The sequence below is a fragment of the Dreissena polymorpha genome, chromosome 1 (genome assembly GCF_020536995.1).
Source record: "Dreissena polymorpha isolate Duluth1 chromosome 1, UMN_Dpol_1.0, whole genome shotgun sequence".
NCBI classification, from domain to species: domain Eukaryota; kingdom Metazoa; phylum Mollusca; class Bivalvia; order Myida; family Dreissenidae; genus Dreissena; species Dreissena polymorpha.
The window spans coordinates 169,941,388-169,953,504 of record NC_068355.1 but is presented as its reverse complement, the minus strand read 5'-3'; the positions used below and the strand labels follow the sequence as shown (position 1 = coordinate 169,953,504).

The window sequence follows — 12,117 nt, the reverse complement described above, 5'->3', positions numbered from 1 at the left end:
CTCCAGTCTTAACTTGTGAAAGTCTTAACGTTACTACCAGATTTTCAAAAAGAAATTCTTAACTATGAAATTTTATTCTCAACGTTACTTCTTAGTTTTGGAAAATAATTCTTAACTTTTCTAAATGACCTAAAAGTAAATAATAATGGGTATTTTTATGCATAAAAATCAAAATAAACATACATGCAACTTGATTAAAACAAGTTCAACAGTGTCTTTTCAGTATTATACTTTCACATTCATACTTGTTAGGAATTAATGCAGTAGTCAAAACAACAGAACACATGTGGAATATCAATCAAATAATGAGACAGAATAACTAATAAAAGCACACAACACGTTATCGGTATTACGAAAATTGCATTGACAACTAATTCACGGTCGCAAGTATAGACTGGGGGACATAAAAAGAAAATTATAATAATCTCAAATGAGATTAAAAGCACATGCACATTCGTGCATTTATATAAAAATTGTGATGTTATCAAATTGCTTTCAACAAGCCTACATGACCGAACGTTAATCATAATTTAAATTTGCCTTGGGCATTAAGACAAAATCTTGACAGCACCGTGTGCGTCCGAAATACTCAGCAGATTTGAAAGTCTTTGGCCACAGTACAAATGCTTGACGTAAATAAATTCAGTTCAATCAGGTTGTTTGCGCCTTCATAGTGTCTAATTTTCACAAAGTTCATCAAACAATACGCCCGCATGCTAACACTCTGAGATGGTAACAGCTTGATGTCATGGCTTACAGCGCATGACACCCATGGCAATGTCTTTACCCTGCGGCATTAACTCTCGAGTTACTTACACAGGTGAAAAAAGCTTTAAGCAGTTTATGACGATAGTCGAGTACCCCACTGTGAGATTGTGTAATTTACAACAGTTGAGTGACTGGGTTTTGGGAAATGATGAAAGAATGTAACTAACCAAAAGGGCATTTCACAGAAAAATAGAGGGGCGCTTTTTCAAGTAACAATAAAGGTGACGAATCCAATTATTATGCATGGTCTAATTTTTACCGGGTTTCAGTTACTCTTGCATAAAAAATGATAAAAACACAGCCTAGGTGCAACATTGTCAAGAATTATGGAAGATATGCCCGTTTCATAATTTGAAGAAATGTTTACATTTTGCAATTTCCGTACATTTTCGCTATCTCCGATGTTCCTCGGCTTCTTTCGTAGATTACGCATATACTGATGACATAGTATAAACAACACAATCTTTGCGTAAACAAAGAAAGACAACATGTATGTTATGTTATGTTCGATATAGATTAACGCTTCACTGACCACAGTGATTGCTGAACAAAGTGTGATAATATAAAATCTTCTGTGTCACGATAGAGATTAACGCTTCACTGACCACAGTATTTCGCTGAACGAATTTTGATTATAGAAAAGCTACTGTGTCACATTAGGCATGATTTATATTAAGAAAGCTTTATTCTAAAGAAAATATGACTAAAGAATACAGTTCAAGCACAATATTTACTCCTGTAGTGTTTTTGTATACTGTAGACAACTCACCCTGATTTATACATGTTTTAAACCACCTAGAACAAGCAATTAATATGCATCTTGTTGTTTGCTACACTGGTAGAAATGTACTCTGTACACAATTTGTACTTAAGTTCACACTATGGTAATCTTGCAAAAATGTATCTATAAATATATATACATATTTAAAATTGGGGGAAAAAGTATTCGAAAATTTACATCCGAAATACATGCACCAATTTTCCAGGTCCAAATCACAACATTGTCGGGAAATTTGAGCAAAAAGCAAGACACCTAAAACGATCAATCATGTCACCTTTACTTTAGTCAGTATATTACTAACAAAAACTCAAATTTCTGCCAAATTTTGACGATTCATGTGTTTCAGAAATTCGTGAACACATCGTTCTTTATTGTCCGGAATTTAACATACTCTATAAATTGAATTGTGGGGTTTCCCTGGGAGCCTCGATTTGACATCCAATCAGTACAGGGATATCCCCTTGAACATATGTAAATCATGTGATGCGATGTGAGCGCTTCGAGCACTTTTCTTATTTAACCAATCGTCAATTCACTCTAAATTTAGATTGATGCAATATGTTACAAATTATTTTCTGAAAATCAGTCAAAAACAAAAGTTAATTTATGTGAAACATTGATGCGTATTGGTCAGCATCAAATTTGTTTGATGAACAAAATAGGTGATTAAACAGGTTTTATACAAAATACCTACAAAATATAAAACCATAATTTATATGATTTTTATCCAAAATGGCTGGAAAAAACCCTGCCCATATAATGCTTTTGTTGATGAAAATTCTTCCCTATTTGGAAGATTTCGTGACTCGAAAAATCCCCATTTTGCTAAGTACTTTTCCCCAAATAGACAGAAAAAGGGCTAAACATGCAAGACTTAAACAAAAAAGAAGCATGAATAAAAGACATTGAAAACAAATACAAACAAAACAAAATATTGAGAAAACATAAATAACAAAACCAAACAACAATCAGATGGACATCACTTTAGGTAAAAAAAACAAATACAACACACACAAAAAATACAAGCAACAAAAGCACAACAAGATTTTAAAGTCTGACCTACTTTTTGTGAGGGCACCCAATAACGTCTTCTTTGCCTAAAACTTCATAGGAGTAGCAAATAGCACTGATGTGAGTCGTAGTTCATTTTTGTTCGATAGAAGTTGATGAGTGATACAAACAAGTCCACTTTTATATTAGCTCAGAGTTGTTAAAAATAATTTAAAATGGTTCACATATGTTCATAGTTTTTCAATGTGGTTCTGAGATGATACATGAAGATGTTTATTGTAGTTCATATTTTGTACAGTCATTGTTCACAGTTGCTCATAACCATTTATTGTAGCACATAGTAATTATACTAAAACATTGTAGTTCAGAGTCATTTACACACCAACACGGTGGCTATGTCCGTCATCTCGTGGATTAGAATCATAAGATTGTCACAGCGTAACTTTCTGACTCCCCATAGTCAGCACTGTCTCTTGAATAAACCTACAATGGCGCCTTGTTGTTCTCTCCATGGTTCAGATTATTGAGTATGCTCACCCCCTGTAGTTTCATGAGCTCCTAGAGGTTGTTGAACTTGGTTGTATGCGGTATCGTTTATATCATCAGCCAATAGATGTTAAGGAAAGCGCAGACAAGGGCCTTTAATGTTCCCATAGTGACTTAACTATTTGTCATATTCTGAGGGGCGTCACAGGCAGCCTCCCACTGGACAGCATGCATATGGTAGTTCTTTTCTGCATGACGTGTTAACGCCTAACAAACGACTCATTTGCACGGAACCTTGACCCACTTTGCTGATCCAAATTTTGCTCATGCAGGTCTTTTCCTGTGCCTTATGCACAATGAGCACAACATGCCTGAAACGTGATGAAATTCAGTTAACTTCAGTATGAAAACGGAAACACATAAATATTCATGTATTTTAAATTTTAACAGATGCAATTGTAAATAAAAATTATTGCAGTAAACAAGCTATTACTTGAATGTGTCATCTAAAATACTCCTCGAAACAAGGCAAATAGTGTCAGGGTTTTCTTTGGCCCATTTTTATAGCCGAAAAACAGCTATATTCCCAATCCCAAAAAGTATACTTTTTTCCCAAAATGTGCTTTTTTCAGGGTTTTTTGGGGGTTGTAGGGGAAGGGGCCTTTAGCCCTTAGGTTGGAGAAATTTCACGCGCGATTTTCCACTTTAGGGGAAATTTCAAGCGCCATTTTCCACTTTAGGGGAAAAATCATGCGCATTTTTTCCTTAATAGGGGAAATATTTTAAGGGTCTTACTTTTACTGTTAATTGGGTTTAAAAAAAAGACATCAATATTTGTGGTTAATTTACATGTTATTACACAATTTAACAGAGGCATTTCCCTTGATCATCTTGGCTGGGACAGACTATGACTGACTTTGTCAAAGTGATCACTTCATGACAGGGACTAACTGTGGCCGACTGTGCCAGACTGAGTTGACCTTGACAGGGACTGGCTGTGACAGTTTCAGACCGTTCAGGAACAGACTGCTGCAGTGGACTTACTTTTGTGAAGAAAGCTGAAATAACCGCGTTATTCGCAATTTTTGGGGGCTTTTTTCCGGTAATTTCGCCAGTTATGCGACATTTTGCCTTTTTTGGTGACATTTAACGTAAAGTGAGTTGACAGTTATCGCAAATCGGCCAAGGGAGGTAATCATTGTCGTAACATTTATACAGTACAGAACGGCGTGTATGGGTTGGGAACCATAATTGGACGGGTACCAAACGGTGTTTTGTACGATTTTGAGCGAATTTGCTGTAAAATTCAATCGTTTTGAACTGTTTTATGAAGGGGAAAAGCTTACGCTTGGGGAATTTTTCGGTCCGGAAAGGGGAAAAAAGTAGCCTAGATTGCTTGGGGAAGACGCCGATATTCGGCGTCTGTTATATAAGGTAAAAAAACCTGGTCTTATGCTCATTTTATCTCAATTTTAATTAAATAACATCTTACAAAGTATATAATAATATAAAAATGATTTTTTTTTTTAATTTGAATTATTATAAAGCGTTCTATCAAATAAGTATATCCCAAATCAGAGGACTTTTGCGCGAAAATAGACGACTACTGAATTTATTTTCCCAATTTCTTAAAAACGCAGCTTAAATTCTTAATTCCAAAGCCATGGATTATCTTCCTTAAAAGTAGAGAAAAAACCCTGAGTGTTAATGTATCAATGCATTCAATTTAAATCATACAGCGAGGTCGTCAGTTCCAAATCACTTACAAAGTTATCAATGTATATTTTTTAAACAGCGACCGAGATTGATTTCAAATAAAGGGTATTTTTCAGATAATTTCAACCTCGATCCTTCGCTCACCTTGATTTTCAGTTAGTTTCTAAATATAAATGTGTAATTATGTTTTTCCTCGATCGTACAGTTTCTCCATTTCCGGTTAATATTCTCCAATAGTGAATCACGTGACAGCAGGTGCTTTTTTTATAACAGGGATTGTCTCAAAACAAACTTTAACCGTCAAAATCGTTTATTAATCATTAAAAAAAAAAAAAACATAACCTGATTGGTATGTTATCACAGAACTTGTGATAACAGTCACATATTAATTATACTTAAAATATAAACAACATAACCGGATTGGTATGTAATCACAGAACTTGTAATAACAATCACATATTTATCATTCTAAAAATATAAACAACATAACCTGATTGGTATGTAATCACAGAATTTGTAAAAACAATCACAATGAAGAAAACAAAAATATACAATAAAGAAAACAAAAGCAAATGGACCCTTTTAAGAGAAACCCCAGAGCAGTGCATCTGCATATATTGTTATCTCAGATTAGCCTGTGTCACTATCCACAGAGGCTGATATGTGATTAATGAAGAGGGTAATGTTCCAAATCCGATTAAGCCTTTGTGGGCTGCACAGGCTGATCCTAGATAACAATTTATGCAGATGCACCTGGTTTTTTCGTGAAATGGTCATTTGATGAGCTGTTCTCTACAGACCTGAAAGAAATGGCACTTTCTGGTACCAATGGCAGTGAAAAATAAATAAAAAGCATTCATGTTTTGAAACAATTGCTTCCATGGACTATTTTGTTTCTTGTCAAAAAACAATATTCCAACTTCAAAAGGGGACCTAATTTTGCTAAAATACTGGTCAGAGTACCAATTTATGTATAATGTAGGGTCATCATGTAGGATTATATGCTAATTCCAATAATATTGGAATAGGCATACAATCTTACATGATGACCCTACATATATTGGTTAATTTTGTGTGAGCAACAAAGAAATAAAATAAAAATTAAATAAACTTAAATGTCTAAGTAAAAAGAGGATCATACTGGTAATTCAGCCAAAATATTGATCAGAGTTACACAGTTGGGCATATGACCTAAAAGTATAACCATGAAACTAACTGGTTGAATATTTTATAAACAAAAGAAGGCAGCAAAAATCACCCATGCTTTTAATTTATGCTTTTGGTGTGGTTTCAATTGACAGATCCATAGCAGAACCTTCTGGCGATTTTTCCAGAAGCAAACACAGCTTGCTTTAAAGCAACCCTTGATATCAGAGTGATTAATCACATTATAACAAGGCAACACAACACCACCCCCTTCTTCATTTGGGGCTGGCCATGGTGGAAAACTTGGCCAAATACCATGGTTGACCATGGCCAAATACCATGGTAGACCATGGCCATATACCATGGTTTACCATGGTCAAAGACTGTGTGGTGCCATTTAACAAAACGTGGTTTGCGATGGTCTACCATGGTCAATTATGACCATGGTCTACCATGGTAGACCATAGTCATATGGCCTTCCTTTTGTAAAACGGCACCACGGTCTTAGGTGGTCATGGTTTTGACAGAAAAAGGCTGATGATAAATGCTGGAATTTCTGCAGGAATTTCCTAGAGAATTCCAGGAAAAAGGTCAGGCTTGATAGTTCTGTTTTTTATTTACCAAAATTAGAAATAATAGGCAGTTTGACATTAATAATTATCTTTTTGGCATTGAACACTTGTGTAGAAAGGCTCTTACTTTAAGGGAATATTGTGTGTCCAGGGCCATTGAATTACTGAAAGAACTTAAAGATAAAATTCAACATTGTAATAAAATCATTTGAATTGCTGACACTTCATCAACATGTTAGCGAACAGTTAATGAGTATGAAATGATTGGTTATGCTTCTGATTATGTTGATGACAAAAACATTCATAAAGCAGATGAAAAAGTGAAACAATGTAGCAAAAATTGGGAAACATAGGTGAACACAGTGCCAAAGAAGTTAAAATGGAACAAATGGCTGATCAGTTTAGCCGGTAATTTATTAAAGACTTACATTTCCAAACAAAACATAAACCATGTGTCTTCATTCAGCTTGCCCATTACAACTTCCTGTGCACACACTATTCTTCCTTTGTAAAAACAGCAATGACCATGTCCAACCATGGTCTGTCTTTTTTCACCATTGCCGACCATGGTTCACCATGGTCACCATTGCCGACCATGGTCCATTTTTGTGTGTGACCATGTTCAACCATGGTCTGTCTTTTGTCACCATTGCCAACCCACAGGTGGAAGTAACGTACCCTGGATAGTATTTTTTTTATTTATTTTTTTTGTAGCCCAATATATTCAAATAAATATATAAAATCATGTTTAATGAGAAAAAAATTGACAAAGAGCCATGACAAAAAAATACCCACCCTCTGATATTGGAATCATAACAAGGTCATTAACTAGAATTTATCATAGACCTGTCTTCGCTGGCCGCAAAAATGTCAAAAGTAGCTTTAATCAAAAGCAATCCATTGATCCTCCTATGGGCAATTGGACAACCTTTCAAAAAAAGTTAACTTCAAAAATATCTGTCCAGCCGTTAACTCACAGTCGGTCAAAAAACGAGCAATATTTCGAGTCCGTTTGTCAACCCAAATAAATCTTCTACAGACTTTCAAACAATATTTTTGAGTTTTTGCCCCTTAATCGATAGCTCGCGTCCTATTCCTTTGAAACAACGATTCCCCTTCTTTCCGTAATGTGTGTTAGTGTTATTGTAGTCTTCACGATGTTACCCAAGCGTCAGCTAGGTTCAGAGAGAGAGAAATGACTGACCACCCGCGCTTACATGTGTATATACCCCGAGAATTACTGGGCGATTCCAGTATACGGGCCAGTCTTTGTAGAATGAACAGGGAGATCAACTTTTATGACCATGGTTTTACAACAATCAACTTCCAGATTTGGGGTCACAAGCCTTCAAGAAAACAGTAATTTGGCTGGCAGCATTTTCGCTACAATATAACTCTGTACAATAATTCAAATTAAAAGATCAAAATCATATAACTCATTATTTTGTACTTTGTTTCATGTAATTGAAATAAAATTTTGATAAAATAATCATTACACTTCTAAAAAGAAAAAAAAAATGAAATTGGGAGTTTTTTCCAAATTTTGGGGAAAAAGCATACCTTTTGCCATTGTGAAGTTGAGTGAACAAAGCCGTTATTGGGCTATAAAATAGGGCCAAAAAAACACACTGTAATATAATTGTATTCTTCTCATATGAATTTATAGAAATAATTATAGTAAATTAGTTTTCCCAAAGGAGTGGACTTTGCACACGAACAAATTCCCAATCAAGAAATTGCGTTTTTTCCCTAAAATGGCCAAGAAAAGCGCATGGACTAATCAATGCGCAAACCGGACAGACCTTCTTCACTTAGATTCCTTATCTGGACCGTTTAACTAGTAATGATGTATTTGGTTTAACCGTAAACTTGTCACAGTATAACCGTGTGGCCAGTAAAGTAAATGGGTTACTTTAAGTTTGACAATGATTCAGAAGTTAACGGTACACTCCACGCTTAGTTTAACCTTAATTTTAACAATTGCAATTCACGATAGAGACATAAAATTGTAAAATTGCAATCATGTGTGTACATTGAAACTGAAAGATCGTATCACACCTATTTGATTTCCTCATTGTGCGAACGTTTATTAAATTAGATGAATAACTGTACTTCGGCGTTCTTTTCTAACCGCCATTTTGTTTTGGAATTACTGTTGCATCGTGGGTATCACAATGATGGTTACACAACAGTAATCAGAGCACACGAATCACAGAACGTTGTTTATTATATATTATACAATAACCGAAAAGCACCAAATAGCACCGAAAGGCACCGAAAAGCACCGAAAAGCACTCAATTTCTCTCTATATATATGCAATATATTGTTTCTAGTGTGTGTTAACGAGTTTAATTAGTAATAAATGGTTATATGATTGTATGTTTATACTACATTGTGCCCAAAATGGTAAATATCGGCAATTACCGACCGAAAAGCACTTCATGTGAAGACCGAAAAGCACTCAATTTCTCGCTATATATATGAATATTTGCGTTTCTATTGTGTGTAAACGGATTAAATTAGTTATAAATGGTTATATTTCATGCATATTTATACTGCCTTGGGTTTATTATGAGGTATTAATGCCCAAAATTGGATAAATATCGGCAATATACCGACCGAAAAGCACTTCATGTGAAGACCGAAAAGCACTCAATTTCTCGCTATATATATATAATATTTGCGTTGCCATTGTGTGTAAACGGTTTAAATTAGTTATAAATGGTAATATTTCATGCATATTTATACTACCTTGTGTTTATTATGAGGTATTAAAGCGGGTATATACGATTTTTTATATGTGTTTAATTGTATTATATTGATAGAATATGTTATAATTACACAAAATAGGCAAGACAAATTATACATTAAAGCCGAATTTCATAAAATACAGCGAAGACAAATTAGCGGCCCGCGCCGATTGTGACGTACATATTTTCCTACAATAACCGAAGCATTCGTCTTTGTATTAGGATTGGAGTTAGTGTTCGTGTGTCGTATGAATAGATATCGTTGCAGGAATTCAAATAAACCGTTAAACTAAGTTTAGATTCACATCGTACATGTATGATATACATGCTGGCGAATTCGGCTGTACAGCCGTTTTCAATTTCAGAAATAAATATCTTGCTTATTTCGCATTTTTCGACACATGTTCTTCTTAACTTTTATTTTAATTTATATTGAAATATATATATAATACGTTTTTTACACATTTTTTATAAATTCATAAATATTTGACAAAATCGTATATACCCGCTTTAATGCCCAAAATTGGATTAATATCGGCAATATACCGACCGAAAAGCACTTCATGTGAAGACCGAAAAGCACTCAATTTCTCGCTATATATATAATATTTGCGTTCCTATTGTGTGTAAACGGTTCAAATTAGTTATAAATGGTCATATTTCATGCATATTTATACTACCTTGTGTTTATTATGAGGTATTAATGCCCAAATTAGGATAAATATCGGCAATATACCGACCGAAAAGCACTTCATGTGAAGACCGAAAAGCACTCAATTTGTCGCTATATATATGAATATTTGCGTTTCTATTGTGTGTAAACGGATTAAATTAGTTATAAATGGTTATATTTCATGTATATTTTTACGTCCTTGTGTTTATAATGAGGTATTAATGCCCAAATTTGGATAAATATCGGCAATATACCGACCGAAAAGCACTTCATGTGAAGACCGAAAAGCACTCAATTTCTCGCTATATATATGAATATTTGCGTTTCTAATGTGTGTAAACGGATTAAATTAAGTATAAATGGTTATATTTCATGCATATTTATACTTCCTTGTGTTTATAATGAGGTATTAATGCCCAAAATTGGATAAATATCGGCAATATACCGACCGAAAAGCACTTCATGTGAAGACCGAAAAGCACTCAATTTCTCGCTATATATATAATATTTGCGTTTCTATTGTAAGTAAACGGCTTAAATTAGTTATAAATGGTTATATTTCATGCATATGTATACTACCTTGTGTTTATTTTGAGGTATTAATGCCCAAATTTGGATAAATATCGGCAATATACCGACCGAAAAGCACTTCATGTGAAGACCGAAAAGCACTCAATTTCTCGCTATATATATATAATATTTGCGTTGCCATTGTGCGTAAACGGTTTAAATTAGTTATAAATGGTAATATTTCATGCATATTTATACTACCTTGTGTTTATTATGAGGTATTAATGCCCAAAATTGGATTAATATCGGCAATATACCGACCGAAAAGCACTTCATGTGAAGGCCGAAAAGCACTCAATTTCTCGCTATATATATAATATTTGCGTTCCTATTGTGTGTAAACGGTTCAAATTAGTTATAAATGGTCATATTTCATGCATATTTATACTACCTTGTGTTTATAATGAGGTATTAATGTCCATATACCGACCGAAAAGCACTTCATGTGAAGACCGAAAAGCACTCAATTTCTCGCTATATATATAATATTTGCGTTTCTATTGTGTGTAAACGGCTTAAATTAGTTATAAATGGTTATATTTCATGCATATTTATACGTCCTTGTGTTTATCATGAGGTATTAATGCCCAAAATTGGATAAATATCGGCAATATACCGACCGAAAAGCACTTCATGTGAAGACCGAAAAGCACTCAATTTCTCGCTATATAGCCAAATTAATCTCAATTTGATCCGTACGGTGATCAGCTGTTGATGCAAAATTCTATAACAATAATTGAATACATTACAGTGTAATATGTTGCAAAGATTACATTACATGATGCATTTTAAATAAGCCTTACCATACTTGTCAATCAAAAGTGCAAGCATCACGCGTCCCGAATGCTCTACTTGCCATTCTTTACGCTTAAACCAGTCGTATTTTTGTGCCTTTCATTTACTGAGCCCATTGACAATGCGTTGCAATGCAATTTAACGATAATTGCGCTGCGCACCTATTTTTCCTGCCCAAAAAGTACAAATAAAGCCAGCGTTTTAGTATGACTACCTTGAGCGATCGAAATCATCTTTTCATATTTGAAGTCGAAATACCATATCAAAATTCCCACAGGTGTGTGCATTCATTATACCGAAATAATATTTTATCAAAATCATATTCAGTAAATGTTTCCAGTGTAAACGCAAAATACATTTACATAGAAAACAAAACATTGTTTACGTATATTCCTTAAATTAAACAGCACAGAGCTCTGTTGGCAAAAAAGGCTATCGGATAATGATCTGGCGAACTCTGTGGGTATTATTCATTAAGATTTTAAAGTGATTTCGCCATTAATGGGACATGTAATTCTGAGAGGTGTGTATTTTAGACGAAATTATCGCATTTAGTTGTACAAGTTAAATTTCAAGGATTTGAAAGCTTTGTGTACAGGGCTCACGGTATTTGTGTAAAGTTAATGTCACTTTCCGGTCATGGAATGTGAACGATATATTAGAAATGCAATGTGTGTGCAAAAATACTGGGGACTTTGGGTGCAAAGTGGCTAAGACACATCTATTAGCAATGTTAGGACCTTTTTCCGTGATTTATGTCCCCAATAACTACCCCGACAGTTCAACGAAAAAAAGGATAAACAATCGACCAATATGCTTCAAGTAAGGAAATCCTGAATATGGCATGC

The 12,117-nt window shown here is 34.4% G+C and overlaps 1 long non-coding RNA gene across 2 annotated transcripts in view; it reads right to left on the bottom strand.

Moving 5' to 3' along the window:
* The window catches only part of LOC127860323 (uncharacterized), a 112,647-nt gene extending 104,034 nt beyond the window's left edge, over positions 1 to 8,613 (bottom strand). For both annotated transcript variants that reach the window (XR_008039704.1, XR_008039700.1), the window contains exons 1-2: positions 8,539 to 8,613; positions 2,613 to 3,417 (exon numbers count right to left, since the gene is read on the bottom strand). This is a non-coding gene — a long non-coding RNA (uncharacterized LOC127860323). The remainder of the gene's footprint in view (positions 1 to 2,612; positions 3,418 to 8,538) is intronic.
* Between the last annotated feature and the right edge of the window lie 3,504 nt (positions 8,614 to 12,117).